Source organism: Thamnophis elegans, chromosome Z, assembly GCF_009769535.1.
Source record: "Thamnophis elegans isolate rThaEle1 chromosome Z, rThaEle1.pri, whole genome shotgun sequence".
In the NCBI taxonomy this organism is placed as follows: domain Eukaryota; kingdom Metazoa; phylum Chordata; class Lepidosauria; order Squamata; family Colubridae; genus Thamnophis; species Thamnophis elegans.
The window spans coordinates 58651422-58673241 of NC_045558.1; positions in this window are offsets into that span (position 1 = coordinate 58651422).

A 21820-nucleotide genomic window follows, 5' to 3' on the forward strand; every position below is an offset into this window, starting at 1 on the left:
CCCCTGTTCTTGGACCCAGTTTTCAGGTTGTTGCTACCTTAATCCATTCATTGTATAATGCCAACATGCAATATTAAAAAAGAAAAAGAAGCAGGGAAACAAGAGAAAAGAGGGTTGGTAAAAAAAGAGAGAAAAAGGCGTTCACCCCAACAAGAGACAAAAAAAGGAGGCTGAATCAACCTTGAACCAGTGAGAATCAAATTGCTGAATTGCTGGCAGCTGGCCATCAGCAGAAGTAGCCTGCAGTACTGCATTCCAACCACTGTGCCATCACGGCTCAAGATATGTTTTGTCTTTGTTTTTGAGCTTTGTTAATTTTTGTTAACAGCATGGCCATTTAACTAATCAGGAAATCAACACAACATCAAATTTGGAGATATCCCTCTCCCCCTCCCTCCCTCCCTCCCTCCCTCCCTCCCTCTCTCTCTCTCTCTCTCTCACCTTTAAATACAGTCCTAGATTAACCCTTTAGTTGGAAGTTTGCAAAATAAAATGTTTAAATTATCTGTTCTAAAGGAGAACCTTTTGAACACAGAACCAGAATTATTAATTAAAGACGAATCAGGAAGGGACGGGGGGAGGAGCTAATGTCACGATGATATGACATGCAATCTTGGAGCTCCAAGATTACAGTCGATATCTCTGCCTCTGGACGGTCCTTTTGGATCTAAACTGTCCTATAGAGATGATAATAGAGGAGGGCATATCTTGCTGATCTCAGGGACATTGCAAAGTCCCTGATTGATCCAGGAGAAGCAATGTAATGAGAGAAATTTTGGCAGAAGCATCGGTGATAACCAAAGGCAAGAGGATGGAAGGAACAGATGGAGGGTTTCGAATTTTTCCGGAGGAGGGGAGGGATTGGTCACCTGTGGGTTTTCTCAAAGCCTGATTGGTCCAAAGACTGAGAATAAAGCCTTAAATACTGGTGTCTTCCAATCCTGGCCCAGTTCTCTCAGTCTTTCTTGGTCCAAGCACTGTTTGAGATTATCCATAGGTAGGCTTTATTTTGATTGCGATTTGGCTTTCCATTTGGTTTAATTGGGCACTTTAAATCTTTTTCTAAATTCTAAATTGTGCAGCTGTGGCCCCAAGGGACAGATCTCTGCCTCGGGAAGTTGGGGAGAGCCTGTGGGGCGTTTGGCCTCCCCCCGTGGGCCCGGAGCCTCAGCCCTATTCCCGGGATTGCGGGGGTGCCAGCTCCAGCCTTCAGATGCTTGAGGAGCAGCTTTCCTTGCAAGGATCGGCGGCAGCAGCAGCTTCGGCGCCATGTGGAGCGCACAAGCCGCCCGCAGAACAGCTGATCGCTCTGGGTGACTGCCACTCCGCCGATATCTATGTTGCTGCTGAGGGGGATGAGCGGGGGTGAGGAGAGCGTGCCTGGATGCCGTGTGGCTCTCCCTGACTCTGATCAGCGTGGCGCCGGCTCCTGGAAGCCCAGCTGAGCCGCTTGATTTAGTGGACGGCCTTTTCGCCTGCGCTTGGAGTTCCAGCAGCCATTTTGGAGGTCGCCACGTGTGCGGGGCCTTTACTTCGGCCTGCTTCGTGGGTGAGGCCTGGCAAGGGACTTTTTGGCCTAGTTCCCCCCCACAGGCCGTTAGGCCCTGGTCCCAGTGGGGCCTTCGGAGGCCTGTGTTCCTGCTGCCTTCGTCGGACATGTGAGTGGGCTATGGACGAGGGAGCGGAGATTCCCCAGGGCCAGGTGGTGGGCCCAATTAGGGGTGAGGAAGCCCTGGAGCAGGAGGTGGGGTGGGGGTTACCCCTGGGATCCTTGGCTGCCCAGTGCCTTTCTAGGTCCTCCACCAGGGAGGAGGCCAGGCGGCATAGGGCGATTGAGAAGACATTTGCCAGGACAGAAAGGCAGGCCCAGTCAGCCTTCATCCCAAGACAGGTCCAGGTCCCCCCTCGGGCCTATTTCCAGCAGGTCTTCCCCTAGAGGGTTTAGCCCTGCTTCTTCCTCAAGTTCCCCCGACAGGCTTCGGGCCTATTCCAGGAGGAGGGGTTCCTCTTCCCCTTCAGGTGATCCTTTGGAGGGTATGTCTAGGGCCCCTGTCCCTCTCGCAGATTGGCGCCTCAGGGCCCTAGTTCTGCTTGGCCACCTCTGTCACCTCTCGTAGGCTCCTTTGGTTGCATCACTGGCAGATGGATAACAAGGCAAAATGGATTTGGCGGCCGCCCCTTTCAAGGGACCAATCTTTTCGGGGAGGCCCTCGTCCCCATCCTAGTAGAGAATAAGGACAAGCAGGTTCTTCCTTCTAATGCTAAAAAGCCCGAGACTAAGTCACGCCCTTTCCGTAGACAAAGGTATAGGGCTGCAAATTACGGCTATAACCAGCGTTTTTCTTCTTTCCAAGCTGATAGGCAGTTCCCCGGGTCGTCCTTTCAGGACAGGAATTGTTTCCAGAGCCAGTCCAGGCGGCCCTTTCGTGGAGGAGGTGGCCGTCCCTACCGCAGGGGGAAGTGACTCGAACCCGAATCGTCCCAACGGCGGCCGCCTCTCCCTCTATGCGGATCAATGGGACAAGATCACGTCAGACGCTTGGGTTTGGGCCACGGTTCGTCACGGTCTCAGGTTAAAATTTCTCCATCCCTCTGAACCTCTTCATGTTGTTCCCTCTGTCTCGGAGCCGGGAGCGCCGGCGCCTGATGGATCAGGCGATTGCCTACCTTCTCGACATTCGGGCAGTGGAGGCAGTTCCTCTAGGGGATTGAGGCCTGGGCCACTACTGCAATCTATTCGTGGTTCCGAAGAGCACCGGGGGCTGGAGGGCAATTCTAGACCTCAAGTGCCTGAACAGGTTTCTGGTGTACAGGCGTTTCAAAATGTCCTCCCTCAAATCTATCCTTCAGGACATCAGGAAAGGGGACTTCCTGGCCTCTGTGGACCTCACGGAGGCCTAACTTCACATTCCTATTCTGCCCACTCACCGCTGGTTCTTGAGGTTCTCGCACGGGACCCGCCATTACCAGTACAGGGCTCTTCCTTTCGGGCTGGCCTCAGCTCCCCGGACCTTCATGAAGGTTCTGGCGGCCCTGGTGGCTCATCTACGCTTTGTTCCAGTGTGGCTCCAATGTTATTTGGATGATGTCTTGGTTCAGGCAGGGTCTCTTCCTCAGGCCATCTCGGACCTTTGGCTCACCATTCGGAGCCTTCAGAGCCTGGGCTTTTTGGTGAACTTCGCCAAAAGCCTGGGCAGAGAGACACCTGCTGTCCTTGGTGTCGGAGCACATCTCCGGGATTTCCAACGTCCAGGCGGATTGGCTGAGTCAGGCGACTCTGGACAATGGCAAGTGACAGTTCCACCTGTCGCTGTTCCAAAGGATCTGTCAGAGATTCGGGACTCCTCTGGTGGATGTTTGCATCGCCTGCAAACTCCCAACTTCCTCGGTTTTTCACCCGTTTCCAGTCCAGGTCGGCGGAGGGCATGGATGCCCTCAGGAGCCAGTGGCCCCGGGCCTTCTCTATGCATTCCCTCCCATTCCCCTCGTCCCGGGGACCATCAGAAAGGTGGTGGCAGAGAGGCCCTGGTCATTCTTGTGGCCCCCTATTGGCCCAGGAGGCCCTGGTTCGCAGATCTGGTCCAACTGTCGGTGGCTCCTCCGTGGAGGATTCTGCGGGGGGAGGTGGTCTTGCTGCAGGGAGCTCTGGTTCACCCGGAGCCCCAGTGGCTCCATCTGACCGCCTGGCTCTTAAACGGCGCTTCTGAGAGGGGCTAATCTGTCCTCTGGGGTCATTCGTACCATCAAGGCGTCTTGGCATCCGTTGACGACCCGCATTTACAATTCCACCTGGACGGCCTTTCTCCGGTGGTGCTCTCCTTTGGGCATTTCTCCCGATAGGGCCACCATTCCTAACGTCTTGGATTTCCTCCACAAGGACCTTGAGGGTGGCCTTTCGCAGAATGCTTTGCGCCGCCAGCTGGCGGCTTTGTCTTCAATCCTAGGGGGGGTCGTCTTCCCTCTCGCATCGGTCCAGGTCCCTCCATCCGACCCCTCGTCGGTCCAGTCTACCAAGTACAGGAACCATCCTTTGAGCCATCTCGAGTCACCGATCCGGGCCACTTCGTGCAGTTGCTGTGTGTCCACCTTACACGATGATGGCTGGGGGGAAGAGCGTTGGTGGAGAGGACAAGCCGATCGCTTGGGCACGGGAGTGGGTCGGAGCATTACGGTCGTAACGGGGAGGGGCAGATATGGCGGGGACTTTAGGGCTGGCCATTACCGGGGAAGGAGGGCTCGCTACGTAATAGAGATCCCTCCTTCCGGCCCTATGAGTTCCACTCCGAGACCAGATGGCGCGAGTAATTTACCGAGGAGCTCCGGGAGAGGAAACGCCGAAGGAGACGCCTAGAGCACCTGTGGAGGTCCGATAAATCCGAATCGAACCGAGCACTTTTAACAACTTGCACCAAGGAATACATCAGGGCACTTATGGCAACAAAAAGAGCATATATTGCTTCCTTGGTTGCGTCCGCCGAGTCCCGTCCAGCCGCCCTGTTTAGGATAACCCGTTCCCTCTTAAATAAGAGGGATACGAGGGACCCCTTGCAGGGTAGGGCTGAAGACTATGCCCAGTTCTTGGCGGACAAAGTTGCTCGGTTTCGGTCGGATTTGGACTCCACCTTTGCAGATCCAGCCGAGGCACGAGTGGACGACCTGGTAGACCATCGCTGGGTTGAGTTTCAGGATGTTACCCCCGGGGACGTGGACAAGGCCATGAGGGCTGTGAGTGCCTCCACCTGTGTACTGGACCCGTGTCCCTCCTGGCTGGTTGCGGGGCTGGATCCAAGCGGTTATTACCGCCTCGCTTCGGGAGGGGCACTTCCCCGCCGCACTTAAAATGGCGGTGGTGAGACCCCTCCTGAAGAAACCATCTTTGGATCCAGCCGTACTTAACAACTACCGTCCAGTCTCCAACCTCCCCTTTATTGGGAAGGTTGTTGAGAAGGTGGTGGCCTACCAGCTTCAGCGGTCCTTGGAGGAAGCCGATTACCTGGACCCCTTCCAGTCCGGCTTCAGACCTGGTTACAGCACAGAAACCGCTTTGGTCGCATTGACCGATGATCTCTGGAGAGCCAGGGATGGAGGCCACGCCTCCATCTTGGTTCTTCTTGACCTCTCGGTGGCTTTCGATACCATCGACCATGGTATCCTTCTGCGACGACTGCGGGAGGTGGGGGTGGGAGGCACTGTTTTGCAGTGGTTTTCCTCCTACCTCTCGGACAGGTCGCAGTCGGTGTTGGTAGGGGGACAGAGATCGACCACGAGGCCCCTAACATATGGGGTGCCGCAGGGGTCGGTCCTGTCCCCCGTACTATTTAACATCTACATGAAACCGCTGGGCGAGATCATTCGGAGGCATGGGATAAGATACCATCAATATGCGGACGATACGCAGCTGTATCTGTCAGCCCCGTGCCAACTCAATGAAGCAGTGGATGTGATGAGCCAGGGTCTTGAGGCCGTCAGGGACTGGATGCGGGCTAACAAGCTTGTACTCAACCCGGAAAAGACCGAGTGGCTGTTGTGTTTCCCTCCCAATAATTTGGTTAGCGTTCCACCGCTCAGGCTGGGGGGCCAAATTTTACACCCCTCAGACAGGGTTCGCAACTTGGGAGTCCTCCTGGACCCACAGCTGACCCTTGATCACCACCTGTCGGCTGTGACCAGGGGGGCATTTGCCCAGGTTCGCCTGGTGCGCCAGTTGCGACCCTACCTGAATCGGGTGGCCCTCACAACAGTCACTCGCGCCCTCGTGACCTCTAGGCTGGAATACTGCAACGTGCTCTACATGGGGCTGCCCTTGAAGAGCATCCGGCGACTTCAGCTAGTCCAGAATGCGGCCGCGCGAGTGATTGTGGGTGCACCTCGGTTCACCCACATAACACCTATCCTCCGCGAGCTGCGCTGGCTACCTGTTGATCTCCGTGTGCGCTTCAAGGTGCTTCTTACCACCTATAAAGCCCTTCATGGTAGTGGATCTGGGTACTTGAGAGACTGCCTCCTGCCGATTACCTCCTCAAGACCGATTAGATCTCATAGATTAGGCCTCTTCCAAGTGCCATCTGCCAGCCAGTGCCGGCTGGCCACTACGCGGAGGAGAGCCTTTTCAGTAGCAGCTCCGACCCTCTGGAACGATCTCCCCGTGGAGATTCGTACCCTCACCACCCTGTAGACCTTCCACGCAGCCCTCAAGAGCTGGCTATCCTGCCAGGCCTGGGGGTAAAGATTTGATCCACCCCCACCCGAATGTTGAATGAATGTTGTTTATTTTTTAATTATGTGTTATGTTATATGTTACTGTCTGTATCCCCTCCCTATAAGTTGTTAGCCGCCCTGAGTCCCCTCAGGGAAAAGGGCGGCCTATAAATAAACTTATTCCTATTCCTATTCCTATCGCTCAGGGATCAGGAGCGAGTGATGGAACACCGGGTGCACTCGCATCAAACCTGGGAGGGTCAGGCAATAGGCCACAGGGTTGATGACGGTCTCCATGGGGAATGGCCCAAGATACCGGTGGTCCAACTTCTTAGTCGGCTAGTGGGATGGAAGATGCCACGTGGACAGCCACACGCGATCTCCCAAAGCCAACTCCGGCACCGCATGCTGAGACTTATCTGCCATCCTTTTGTAGTTCTTCTTTGCCTAATTCAGATAGCGGCGCACCACTTGGTGGATCGCCTGGAGCTCAGAGAGGAAGTCGTGCTGTGGGGACCTGGGAGTCCACCGGGGTGAGAGGGAAAAAACGAGGGTGGTACCCGATGTTGGCCATGAAGGGCGTCGTCCGTGTGGAGTTGTGCTGGGAGTTGTTAAATGCAAATTCCGCCATGGCCAAGTACTCTGCCAAGTTGTTCTACTGCTGATTCACAAAACAGGTGCTGTTCTAGGATCCCAATCACCTTCTCCGTGCCCCCATCGGTTTCGGGATGGTGTGCCGAGGATAAACATATCTGGACCTCTAGAGCTGCCATCAGCTCTTTCCAAAACTGGGTCGTGAATTGCATCCCACGGTCCGAGACGACCCCGTCAGGTAGGCCATGCATGCGGAACACGTGCTGGATGAACATGTGGGCCGTGGTGCAGGCTGTCAGCAATCTCCGACGGGATGAAATGCGCCATCTTGGTGAGCATGTCCACCACAACGAGGACCATGGTAAATCCTGACGACGGAGGTAGCTCGGTCAAGAAGTCTATGGACATGGCTCCCCAGCGTCTGTCTGGAGTCGGCAAGGGCTGCAGTAAACCTGGAGGAGCTCCTGTCGCTGATTTGGCCTGTCGACACTGGACGCATGACGTAACGTACTTCTGCACATCATCTCGTAAGCGGGGCCACCAGAACGTATGGGAGACCAGGTGCAATGTTTTGAAAAGGCCAAAATGTCCCGCTGCTGGAGTGTCATGACACTGGGAGAGAACCAGTCCACGGAGGGGCCCTGCAGGCACATAGAGCCGGTCCCGATACCTCAAAAGGTTCTCATCAAAGGTCTTTGGGGAAGCCCTACTTCCGCCTTTCATTGCTCCACCCTCTCATCACCCCGCTGTGCATCCCGTATCAGAGATCGTATGTCCACGGGTTCATGAACTGCAGCGAAGGATTCGACGGGTATAACAGTCCAGGGTGGAAGCGAGTCTGCAGGGTCCGAGTACTCTGGTTTCCTAGACAGAGCATCCGCCCTTTGATTCAACGCACTAGGTATGTACATCACCTTAAAATTGAACCAAGAAAAGAACAGAAACAACCGCATCTGGCGTTGGTTCAGCTTACGCGCTGTGGTCAAAAACTCTAAATTCCAATGGTTCGTCCGGACCTCGACCTGATGCCTGGCCCCCTCCAGGTGATGCCTCCAGCCAACAACTTCTCCCATATGGTATAATTGCGCTCGGAAGGATTGAGTTTCCAAGAGTAGTAAGCACAAAGGAAAAGGGTACCATCAGAGGTGTGAGCCTGCAGTAACACTGCACCCACTGCGACATCAGACGCATCCGCCTCCACGACAAATGGACGATGGGGATCAGGGTGCTTCAAGATCGGCTCCTTCGTAAAAGCCTGCTTCAGGGCCACGAATGCTCACTGCTCCGTGGGACCCCAGTGAAACAGCACTTTCTCTTGCAGGAACCGAGTGAGGGATGCGGTCAAGAAAGCAAAGCTGGGGATGAAGGTAGTAGTTGGCAAATCTGAGAATTCTCTGCACATCCTTCATATATCAAGGAGGTTGCCAACTACGCAACGCCTCCACCTTGCCTGGCTCCATCGCAATTCCTTCAGGGGAGATATGGTGCCCCAGGAACTCGATGGTGGTCTGCCAAAACTGACACTTCTCCAGCTTTGCGAACGAATGATGGCCAGACGCAAATGACATTGATGATCCTTCCGGGACATCGAGTAGATCAACCACGACGTCATCCAAGTAAATGATGACAAACTGATCCAACAGGTCCCGGAAGATATTGTTCATAAAATGTTGGAAGACCAATGGCGCATTGGTCAACCCGAACGGCATGACCGTGTACTCGAAATGTCCGTACCAGGTGCCAAAGGCCATCTTCCATTCATCCTCCGCCCTGACTTGAACCAGATTGTAGGCCCCATGCAAGTCCAACTTCATGAATACCATTGCCTCCCGGAGCCGCTCCAACAACTCCGGAATCAGGGGCAGCGGGTACCAGTTACGTACCGTGATGGCATTCAGGCGCTGGTAATCACAACAAAGTCTTAGATCCCTGGTCTTCTTTTTCACGAACAAAGCCAGGGCAGACAAGGGCGAGGACGAAGGCCGGATAAACCCCCAGGCAAGGTTCTTATCAAGGAAGTCCCGCAATGCAGCCAATTCCGGTTCAGACATGGAGTACAGACGACCCGTGGGAAGCTTCACATCAGGTACCAGGTTGATGGGACACCGCCTCCTGCTCGCTGAAGACATCCGCGAGGTTCGCTAAACCCGGCAGCACATCCACCTTGGGCGAGCTGCTGGATGTGGTCGACGCATTGCAGGGACGAGAACGTGACCAGATTTTGTGACTAGTGGATCTGAGAGTCATGCGTCCCCAGCCAAGCCAAGCCCAAGATCACGGGGAAATGCAGGCCTGAAGCCATGTAAAATTGGATTGCCTCGTGCTCCCCAAGGATCAAACACAAAGGTTGTGTGGCGGCCTTGATAGGCCCAGACAGAAGCAACCGGCCGTCAATAGTCTCAACCAGCATCGGTGGGTCCACCGGACACAGAGGTATGTCGTACTCTGTAGCAAACGCTGCATCCATAAAGTTCATGGTAGCCCCGGAATTGACCAAGGCATGGGCCGGAATTCCCTGCAAACTACCCGACAAGAGGATGTGTGCTGCTAAAACCATGTGCCGTGGCAGCCTGTCCACCTCTGTTTCGGACTGCGCCCAACCTACAATTTCCTTCGGATTGGGCCCCACCTGAGTCCTGACACGTGGTTCTGGAGCTGAGGGGTTGGTCTCAGACCACGCAACCCCCCTACTCTTCTTAGGGCAAGCTGTGGCTAAGTGTCCAAGAACCCCACAAAATAAACACAACCCCCCTGCGCGCTGTCTGTCCATCACCGTGCGTGCCACTCAGGGTGCGGCGGCACCCAACTCCATGGGCTTTCCCTTGGCAACTGCAGTCTCCTGAGGAACCGGCACACTAGTGGTTTCCTGGGATGCACGGCGAGACCTCCGCCTCTGCAGCCAGGCGTCTATCCGGAGGCACAAGTGGACCAACGTGTCGAACGTCAGTGGCCTGTCCACCCTCACCAGCTCATCCTGCAAGTCATCCAACAGCCCATCCTGAAAAGTGTCCATGAGGGCTGGCTCATTCCAAGCTGAGTCCTGACTAAGCAGCCGGAATTCGCTGACATAATCCTGCAAGGAGCCACTGCCCTGCGGCAGTGCCCTGAGTAGTCTGGTGGCTGTTTCTTCCTTAATGGGATCCTCAAACATCAGCCGAAAATGATTACACAAGCCCTGGAAATCATCCAGCAGAGGGCTAGGCTGAGATAGCAACGGCGTAGCCCATCAGGCAGCTGTGCCTGAGAACAAGCTGATGATAAATCCCACCTTCGTCCGATCAGTGGGAAAGTCCTCTGCTCTCAAGCTGATAAACAGCTGGCATTGTCTCAGGAACGCTGCAAACATAGCTTGTTTGCCATCAAACTTATCTGGTGTAGCCACTGGGCACTTCCTCCATGGCTGGGAGGGGGGGTTAGCAGGTCCCAGAAGCTGGGAGACTTAACCAGTCAGCAAAGCAAGTTGTTGAGCCAACGGCATTCTCAGCACAGAGTTGCTCCATTGTAGCTGAATGGAGGTTTGTCTTGGGCGGAAGTCAATCTGTTCTGACCCCCTCCTCTGTTCAGCAACGAAAGCCGAGACAAGCGTAAAGTGGAATTTCCTTTAATTAGCAAGTCCAGACTCTTGGTGGCTGAAAGCCAAATAAACAAACCAATAAGGAGTTTGGCAGCAAGTTTGAGAAACCTTGGCAGCAATGTAAACAAACTCTGGCAGCAATCCAGCCTGCTAAGTTCGTTTCTCTTTAGTCTCAAATGTTGACTTCTGCAAGAAGAGCGTGGCACAAGCAGTCTCTTTTATAGTCTGGGAGAGGAGCTTGATGACCATCAGCTGAGCGTAATTACCTCCTCTAATTACGTAGTTGTTCTTGATGCTGAGTAGCCCTTTGATGGCGTGCATCCCGGAACAACTCACAGTTGGTTTCTGGATCGCTCTCTGTTGTCTCCTCCCCACTGATCCAAGGCTCAGGCGCCACCTGGTGGTCAACCAGTCTCTCTGCGCCCTGCTCAGAGTCGGAACCCTGTCCAGGGTCCTCCACATCCTCCAGGGCCGACTCATAGGGCCCCTTGCTGTCGGAGTCTGGTGGCAGCTCTAACAGCTCCTGCCTGGCCACAACTCTTAAGGTACACCATAAGTCGAGGATAGAAGGCAATAGGATATGAGCAAAAAGAAGCTGGTTGCCAAATTGCAGAACCAATGGCTAGGAAAAGGTTACGGGGACTTTTGGGCGAGGCAGGATATTGCAGGATGAGGATTTCAAATTTTGCGCTTCTAGCCAAACCTCCTTGCGCATCTCCAAAGGGGGTGAAAAATAACTTTGTTTGAGGTTTAAAGCAGAAACGAGTGTACAAAGTCCTAAAGTCAGAATTATCTCAGGCTCTGATAAGAAAAGGAAAGTTGGCAACAACTTGTGGCTTATCTAGACGAACAGTTGATGCAAAAGGCTGGCTGCTACTCTCTTAATGGAGGAAGCTAACAAATTACACCAACCACTCAATTCAAAGAATTTTAGAAACAAAGGGACATTTATATTTAACAAACCCTAGAATTTACAACTATTAGGCACTCCTGACTCAAAAGGCACTAGTGCCCAAGTAGCAGAATTATGGGCTTTAATCCGTGCATTAGAGAGGAAACTAGTGTGCTTGCTCAAGGGAGTTAAAGATTCCATATGAGGAAATCTGCACAATCTCTCCAAGCTGGATGGTCGGATCCAGCAGAAAAAGGAAAAGCAGCTGACAGAGAAGCAAGGCTGTCCGCAACCCGAGATGATCAGAGCCACCCTGACATAACAGCTTATGCAGCATTGGAAATGTGAAGGGGACTGAGCCCCAGATATTCCAAAGCAGAAGAACTCCATCTTACATTGACCGCTTACATGCACTGTGTGCCCATGCAAGTGAAAGGTGTAGCATTTGTGCTCAAGTAAACCCAAGGCAAGGACCTAGACTCTCTCCTGGAAGTCAACCTAAAGGGTATTACCCCATGGATTCATTAGTTGTTGACTTCACAGACATGCCCAAGTGTGGGCTATATAAGGCAATGCTAGTCATAAATGGGTGAATGCATTGCCACTGACACTTTGGTCTGTGTGATGCACTACATGAAAGGGAATTAGGTTATCTCCTTTTGAAATGATGCTTGGGAGACCCCCAGTTATAAGTGCTAACTTGAAAAATCATATAGGACACCTATGTCAAATGGGGGCCTCATGGGTGAATCAAATGGTGAGAGAATTAAGCAAATACAAGAAATCAAAAAATACTGTGTATCCCTCAGTCCACCATTTTGGATTCATACTACAGATTATTGTGATTATTGTTCTCTGTTTTTCTGGATTCTGATTTCTGGTTCTGGATTCCGCTGCATGGTATTATATATAAAGAAGTTTCTTATATAAATGAATCCTACTGAATTATTTACTTGTGTGCTGGTTGGATTGCTGCAAGCTCTAACAGGTTATGGGCCCAGAGCATACAAAGACTGAACTGTAATTAAGATGAGGGACTGCCTGTGTTTAAAAGGAGAAACAAGGTAGAGAACACTTGCAGGATGGCTGTTGAATTCAAGGAGAGCTCGCTGCCTTGAATAGGACAGAAGAATTATATTTTGGGCTGCAAAGATGGAATATTTCCTGAAGGCTAAGGAGCTCTGGGATGTTTTTGTTAATCCATCCCAGTGGCCATTAGCAGCTGCAGATCAAAGACAGCATGATAAGGCATTGGCCTACATCATATGGAGTTTAGAAGATGAACAATTTTGAACGTGGTTAATTTGAAAAATGCAAATTAAGTCTGGTTGAAACTAAAAAGTGTGCACATAAGTGTGTCAACATGTAATATTCAGAGGTGGGTTTCAGCCGGTATGGTATGGTATGCCCGTACCAGTTGAAAGAATTTTGTGTCCGTTCCATACCGGGGCTTTCGGAGGCCCAGAATTGGAACGGTCCCTCCCCTGGCCTGCCCTCCCCCCACTCGCTCCCCCTGCCTGTCCAGTTGCCGCTCGCTCACCGCACCATTCCACACCATGCTTGCCCCACCTGCCTACCCACCCACCCACTGCTCACTGACTCACTGGATTGCTGATCACCTTGCCTCTGAGTTTCCTATATATACAGTGGCACAGATGGCCCACTTACCTCTTTTCCTCACGTCGTCGCTCGCTCGCTAATCCGATCCTCGCTGACGTGATCCTCACTTGCCCGCCCTGCTGTTACTGCTGCCTCTTCAAGTAAGTAAATCTATGGCTGTGACTTGGCAGGGGGCAGGGGGTGGGTGGCAGGGGCAGGGGCGGCAGGAAGCTAGCTGCAGTTACCTAAGCTCTAGGCAAGGATGGGAATCATCTGCGGCCTTCGTTGCAGCCATTCCCAATCTTGGCTAGAGTGCAGGACCGTGTGGCGCTCAGCCAGTGACTTTGCATGTGTGGCAGGAAGCTAGCTGCAGCACCCTGTGCTCTAGGCTAGTCCAGGGATCGGCTGCGGCCTACAACGAAGGCTGCAGCTGATCCCCACCCTTGACTAGAGTGCAGGTCACTGCAGCTAGCTTCCCGCCCCTGCTGCTAAATTGATTCTATCATTTTTATAAATTTTTCTCCAAATCTCATCATTTTTAACTGTGTGATAATGAAATGTCAATTCAAGTTATCAAAGGCCTTCTGGGCATCTAAAAAGACCAGTGCAACTTGTTTTCCAGGATTCTCTTCATAATATTCTAATGTATTTATAATTATCCTCATTGTTTTTTAACTGATGTTTTGGTAAGAGGCCATTTTGATCTGTGTCGATAATTTCATTTAATATTTTTTTTAATTCGAACTGCCATTATTGATGTAAAGATTTTATAATCTGCATTTAGTAAAGAAATTGGTCTGTAATTTTTTATTTGTTGAAGGTCCAAATCCTCTTTGGGTATCAATGTTATATTTGCTTCCCTCCATGATTTTGATAACTTTGCTTCTATAAATGCTTCATTAAATAAGTCTAAAATCACTGTTTCTGTCTGCTCTTACATGGCTTTATAAAATTCTACAGGTATACCATCTGGGCCCAGTGTTTTATTATTTTTTGTCTCCTCAATGCTTCCTTTAATTCTATCACTGTAATTTCTTTGTTTAGCATTTCTCTTCTCTCTTCAATTTTATGTAGATTCCTTGTATTTAAGTATTGTTCGATACTGTCTTGTATTCTTTGCTGTACAGATTCTTGAAAAATTTCTGTACTATTTTCCCCTTTCATCTTGTAAGTGATGTATTTTTCTTTTTTCTTTTTTCAATGTGTGTGCTAACCATCTTCCCGGTTTATTCGCATTTTCAAAATAGTTTTGTTTTGCAAATTTGATTTTTTTGGGGCCATCTCTTCTTGTGTCATCAAATTTAATTTGTGTTTTATTAGTTCTTTTTTCTCCTTTGTTTTTGATTCTTATGGGGTTTTTTTGCAGGTCCATTTCCAATTTTTTAAGTTCTTTCTCTAATGATTCTTGTTTTTGTCTCTTTTTCTTGTTTTTCCTTGCCAAATACACTATTGTCAACCCTCTTGTAAAAGCTTTTGTAGTATCCCATAAATTTTGTAACAATGTTTCTTCTTTCTTAATTACTTCGTAGAAAAGTTTCAATTCTCTTTCCATCATTTTTATATATTCTTTATCTTTCACTATTCTTTGATTCATTGACCATCTCTTTTTCTTTTTTGGTTCTTTCCATGTTATTTTTATTGGGTTGTGATCCGCCCAGGTATTTGTCATTATTTCAATCTGTTCTGTATCTCTTCTCAATTCTTGGATTCACCAAGTCATATCTATCCTTGACCATGATTTGTTGGGGTTTGAATAATATGTAAATTGTTTGTTTCCTATATTCCTTTCTCTCCATATATGTTTCAGGCCCAATTCCTGCACCATTTCGAAAAAGGTAGATGGTAGCATTCTTTTTTTCTTATTTATTTTGTTACTCTTGTTACTCTTGTAGCCATCGTTGATATCTGTTATAGCATTGAAGTCACCAATTAGACATATATCCTCATATTCTATTTCTTTTATTTTTCGATGGATCTTCTTGTAAAATTCTTTTTTGTTTTTATTTGGGGTGTATATTGCTGTGAGAAGAATTTTTCTTTGTTCTGTTTCTATTTCTATCATTAAAATCCTCCCCTTTTCATCTGCATTTTTTTTTCATTTATCCATTCTTTGATGTATATTGCAATTCCTCTTTTTGTGTGCTAACGTTGTAAATAATTTTCCTAACTTTTGATATTCTAGTAGTTTGTTATATTGGTTTTTAATATGTACCTCTTGAAGGCATACTATGTCCATATTCATTTTTTGTAATCTAGTCAAAGTTTGCCTTCTCTTTTCCAGTGAGTTTAATCCATTTATATTTAGTGAGAGTAACTTAATTTATTGTTCCATTGTGTTATTTGTGTACCACCCTTAGTTTCCTTGTGTTTCTTGTCTCTATTCCTATTTTACTACCTTCTTGTTCTATTTGTTCTCTTTCCTGTCTTCTTTGTTCTCTTTCTTCCTCCCTGTTTTCAACTGACTGTTCTTTTTGACCTTCTACTCTGGTTCCTCTTTATTTTCTTGTTCTTCCTCAGCAGTGAAATGATGTTCAAAGAACTCATGTGCTTTCTTGACTGTGTCTATTTTATATCTTTTATCCTGCCAGGTAATCATCACTCCCTCTGGTGTAAGCCATCTGAACATTACATTGTACTTTATTAGTTGTTGTATAAGGAACTGATATTGCCTTCTCTGGTCTCTCACTATTTTGGGGATTTGTCTCAGGATTTGTCTCTCTCTTCCTTTATATGTTATTTTGTTCTTCTCTCACTTTCTTATATACTTCATCTCTTACCGATTTTCTAGTAAAGCGTACGTGGGTTTCTTTTGGGAGCCTGTGTCTGTTGGCATAATTTGTGTGGATTCGATACACCTCATCTATGTCCCTTCTCGTTTCTTGTTTGTTTTTTATGTTCGCAACAATCTCTGTGATTTTTTCCCCTAAATCCTCCTCCTTTTCTTCTACTATATTTTGAAAGCGCAGAAAGAAGCCAGCTTTTTCGAGTTCCAAAACACTATTTCCCCCCTAATTGTCTGTTTAGTGTAGTCAGCTTCTCATCTACCATCTCTATTCTCTTCTCCGCTTTTTCTACCTTTGTTTCTACTTTTTTCATTTTTTTTCATTTTTTGTTATTTCACTTTGTATTTTCCCTATTCTATATCTATTCTTCTAATCTCATTCTTCATTTCTCCCATTTCTAGTTTAATTTCTTTATGATTTCTCCTAGTTTCTGCATGATTTTTTGTCATTGTTTCTTGTGTTTTTGTCATTGTTTCTTGTGTTTTCAGCATTGTTTCTTGTATCATTGCTAATGCATCTTGCATACGCTGAAGGTTCATTGTTGAACTCACTTTCTCTATACCCAGTGTGCTCTCAATTGTGCCCTGATTTGAGGGTGAAGATGTTGCTGATGTTGGATTGGATGCTGCCTTTCTATTCATTTTACTAATTGTTGTTGTACTTGTCATTTTTGATTTTAATTTCCTTACAATTTCTTCCCACAATAAGGTATACTTCTCTCTGCCCACTGCTTGTTTCCCCTCTCTTATACCAGCCCTTTCAGTCTTTGAACTTTCCCTCTTCCATGCACATTTAAATTCAATTGAATATCATTCAATCCTACAATCTCACAAGTTAATTTCTATATATTCGGGTTAGTATGCAAGTCAATCCATACAACATTCATGCAATATTGAATATATATTGAATATATTTAACCTAACACATTCTTAATTTGATTCAGTATGCAATCTTATATTGTCTCTTCAATAATTACATTTCCCACTTCAACACTATTGTAGGATTGAATGATATTCAATTGAACACTATATTACTATTTTTTTACTATTCTCTAAATATACAATATGTTTAGGCTAATAAATCCTTAATTTTAATTCTTATATAATATTATGTCATCTATTTATAACATTGATAATTTCAAAGTATCTCTAATAGTTCACCAATAGTTCATATAACCTCTACACACTCTCTTCCAAATATAATATGATTCAATACCATTTAACAATATTTTATCTCACCACAATTCAGCTTATATTTATATTTCTTCTTTCAATGTTCTTCTATTTTTAAAATCTGATTTCAGAGATCCCAAAAAATAAAAAACAAAATCGTTTCCCAAATTGCATCAGCAATCCTGTATTTAATTCTTATTTCTTTCTCCACTAGATGGAAGTAACGTCACTGCAGGAAATCCAAAGTGGCTGCTTTAGTATGGGCAGGTCAGGTTCCTATCATGGGGGTTAGTTCTGCCAGGAAACAAAAAAAGGGGAGTTCCAGGCAAACTATTTTTAGCCTTTGTCTTAATGGGTGTACTTAAAATTTTCCTTTCAGCTATTGTTTTTATCTGGTATTTTCTTAAAGGGGGAAACCACTGTTTCTGGTTCTGTGAGCTTTCTGGCACTGTCCTTTATACTTCCCACAATGCCTTGATGGTTTTTATTCCAGTGGCTTTGTCTTTCCTGTCCTTAGGGTTAGGGAAAAAACTGGTTTCTTCTTCATTCTTTTTTGGGAAAACTATTGTTATTCTTTTGATGTTTTCCTCCTGCTGTCATAGGTTGGTGTGCTGGTGTAATGTCCCACAGTTATCTACACATTAATAATGATCAAATACTAGTAATATTTGCTTATACATTTTAGTGACCTTTCCTTGCATAATTGGTCTTTTCTTTTATACTTTTAGATTTCTAGCTTCTGTTTCTGTTAGTTAGCCATTGATAAAACAAATCCCATGTGAAAAAGTATTTGAAGCCTTCTTGATATTGTCAATTTATTCATTCCTGCACATTCTAATATTTATTCATTTTCATATCTTTGTTTTTCCACTGTTGTGCAAACACAATTCCAGCAGCTGTTAACATGTGTAAAATTAAATATGTATTGTATTCCCTTTGAAATACCCAACAAAATATTTCTGGTTTTAAATCCATATCTTGCTTTACCATTGCTTCTAACCATGCCACCACTAACTCTTGAATAGCTACTTGGACTAACCTAAGTACCTAATACATATATTCCTGTTTTTTGAACTGAGGAATAAATTTCAGAAAAAGAAATCTGTATTGCTCTGTGAATCTACCTATGACATTCATTCTTCTTGGTCTAACTTTTTTAATGAAAAACTATATTTCCTGTTTATTGGAGGACATCCTTCCTGTACATTGTTGGGTGAAAACAGAGGTCCCTTCTGTTACCTGTAGTCCTCAGTTTACAACCACAATTGAGTCCAATATTGTTTTATTTATTTTGCAGTTAGTGTTATTTAACAGAATGAAAAAGAGACAACAAATTATTATTACTTTCTTCTCCAAAAAACCAAGAGAGGAGCAACCAGCTGATCTACAACAGTCACCAGCACAATCAGCACCAACACCACCAGTGACAGCATCAGCACCACCACCACACCAGCACCAACACCACCACTTGAAGTCAGAGAAGTCCATCTCCTCCACTGAAGTTCCAAAACTTCCTGATTGCTGGAGTTTGCAGCAATACAGAAACTTCAAGGAGAAGTATAATGGACTGGCAGTATCCAGCAAAATGTTAGGTTGTAAGTACTGCGCACAACACAGAAAATGGAAAAAATTCCAGGTTGAGGCAGCAGGGACAAATAAGGAGAATCAGCAAGCATCTCTCAGGGAAAAAAAATGAAGGACCATTTTCAATCAAAAGCACACCTTATTTGTAGAGAGAACAGTAAACAACAGGAGCAGGATGCTTTAACCAAATCCATAGATAAGTCAACTGACAAATATTTATCCAGTACTATCAAAATATAGTGCTTACAATCTGGCACAAAGATGCAGACCATTCTCAGACATCGAAGGGAGGTAGATTTGCTAACTGTGATTGGAGTAGATGTGGGAGGAGGCTTGCATTCACGAAGATCCACAGTGAAAATAGTTGAATTCATTGCGAACAAAATTAAAACCACCATGTTTGCTAGCATTATTGTAAAAAATCTAAAGGTTTAATCATCGATGAAGCTTCAACACTATCAATGAAAGCAGTTCTGATAGTTTTTGTTAAAATTGAGGATTCAGGATGCCCAGCAACCATTTTCTTTGAGCTGTTGGATGTAGAGACCATATGTTCTGCAGTGATGGGAAGCTTACGTAAAGTTGGGTTTACCACTGAATATCTGCAGAAGAATTTAATAGCATTCTGCTTCGATGGTGCCAGCGTTATGCTTAGGAGAAAATCTGGAGTCAGCACCAGAATAGTTCAAGACTTCCCAAACATTGTAATCTGGCACTGCTTGAACCACCGCCTCCAACTTGTGCTGGATGATGCGATAAAAGAAATAAAACAAGTCAACCACTTCAAGATATTCTTGACAAGATACATACCACTTTTCATAAATCCTGCAAGAGCCACAATGAACTTTTCCAAATCTCTGAACAACTGGGCATTGAAATCATGAAGATTGGCAGAGTTTTGGGACCAAGATAGGCTGCCTGTAGTTTAAGGTCAACCATAGCTGTGTGCCATGCTTATCTAGTGCTACATCAGTTTTTTCTGGGCAATGAAAGATTCCCAGGCCTGGCTGCCCGCTTTAAAATTTTAAATTTTTTGAATGATTTGGCCCTCATGATTGATATTCTGAATGAGATTTCTTTTCTGTCAAATGCCCTGTAGGGGAGAAAGACAGATATCATGAAGGCTGAAAAATTGGTTATGCAATCAATTAAAGCATTTGAAATGCTTAGATGGAGAAAAGGCCCATATGAAAAAAAGGTTGATGGAATGCTAGCTTCAGAAGCCTTCAAAAACATAAAATTTGTTCCAAATCAACAATTTGTTGCCCTTCCTCATAAAAATCTTTTGGCAAGCATAATCACCAATTTGAAGAAAAGTCTGATGGATTGCAACCATCTAAAAACAGGTAGTCAATTGCCAGATGCAAACAAATTACAATTTCTCACATATTTGGAGCTGGATTACTGGAACATTGAAGATGTAGTCATTCCATGGGCAGAAGCAGAGAAAGGGTTGATTGAATTTGGCGAAATGTTTAATCATGAAATTGATTTGAACGACTACAGAGATTTTTTGGAAAATGTGATCAAAGATCCAAAGAACTACAAAATTCCTAACAGTATCAAAAAAGCTAGAGATATTGTCAGGACAATTGCTCTTAGTTCAGAAGAGGTGGAAAGGGGGTTCTCAAAAATGAACCTCATATGTTCAGAGCAAAGAATCTGCCTAACTGTTCCAAACATTAGTAATGTGATGACTATAAGCATTGTTGGCATGCCTGTTGAGAGATGGGACTCAATTCCTTCAGTCAAAAAGTGGCTCAGAGCATACCATCACATGGCTGATGATCCACAGCTGAAGACCAAGAAAAGTGCAACTGAAAAGTCTGGAAGCCTAATAACAATCTGGAAACATCTTCAACCACAAAACCACACAAACAAGTACTTGAGTGTATCTCTTTCATTGTGTTATTCTTATGTAAGTTGTAAGTGCATGCAATTGAAGTCTTCCTTTCTGTGTCTCTTCTTTGTGCAGGTTATTGGAGGAAAGTGGTGAGGTGGTGGTGTTGAAGACTGGCAAAGACAGTCATCTTTCCTCTGTAAGTAGCTGTTTTGTTGTTTTGTGTGTTGATTTCATCCTGATGCAGTGCATGCAATTAAAGTCTTCCTTTCTTTCTCGTCTTTGTGCAGGCTATTCATTGGAGCAAGGTTGTCAATGATGTTGAAGACTGGCAAGGACAGTCATCTTCCTTCTGTAAGTAGCTCTTTTATTGTTTTTCTGTGCTGGTTTCATCCTTAATGTAATAGGGCATGCAATTAAAGTCTTCCTTTCTGTGTCTCTTTGTGCAGATCATTCATTGGAGCAAGGTGATCAGTGATGTTGAAGGACAGTCATCTTTCCTCTGTAAGTAGCTGTTTTATTGTTTTGTGTACTTATTTTATTCTTATTTAAGTAGTAAGTGCACAAAATAATAAATTTCCTTTTTTATATCTTCTTTTTGTAGGTCATTCATTAGGATAAAGAATTCAGTGACATCAACTTGGCCACTCCCACCCGATCACATGACTGCCAAGCCACTCCCACCTAGTCACATGATCGCCAAACCACTCTCACTCGGTCACATGACCGCCAAGCCACTCTCACAAAACAAGCCACACCTACAGAATAGTTTCTAAAACTTTTTGAAACCCACCACTGGCAATATTGTGCAATTATCAAAACAATTATACAGAGCCTGGTTGCAACCACAAGAATCTGTGGAAAGACATTTGTTGCACATGCAAACTCTATTTGTTGAGTTAGAACAGTGTGGAATGCAGATTCCTGAATTCCAGAAAGTGTTGTTGGTGTTAAACAGTCTTGATGAAATGTGGGACATTGTTTCAGCTATATTTGAATGCAAACCAGAGCAGGAGTTGTGTTTGGAGACCCTTAAAGCCTGTTTAATTTCTGAGGAGAACAAAATGCCATTTTAGGAGAAGACACAAAGAGAAATTCCTGAGGTGGGGGCCCAAGGAGCAGAGAAAGAACTGCAACAGACGTCTGCATAGAGAAATGTAACAGACTATCTGTCTGCAGAGTCCAGAAAAATAATAGAAGATTATAGTCCAGCAAAGATTAGACCAGAAACAATGGTGGTGTTTCATCAGTGGTAAAATGACACATTTAAAGAAGGACTGTTTGCAAAGAAAAACTATTTGCAAGAAACAACAACAGATGGACAAATTGCTATTGCAAAAGTTAGAAATTGTAATAGCAGTGACAAATGGTTAATAGGCAATGGGACTAGTCAAACAATTGTTAATAATTCTAAATTGTTTTTCAGGATGGATCCAACTGGAAGAGATGCAGTTGTCTTGGCGAATGGCCAGAAGGCTAGACTTATTGGAAAAGGCATTGTCCTGGTTTCATGTTTGAAGCAAATGTTTTACGATATATTATGTGTGCCTGAAATGAAGCATAATTTACTGAGTGTATCTAGCT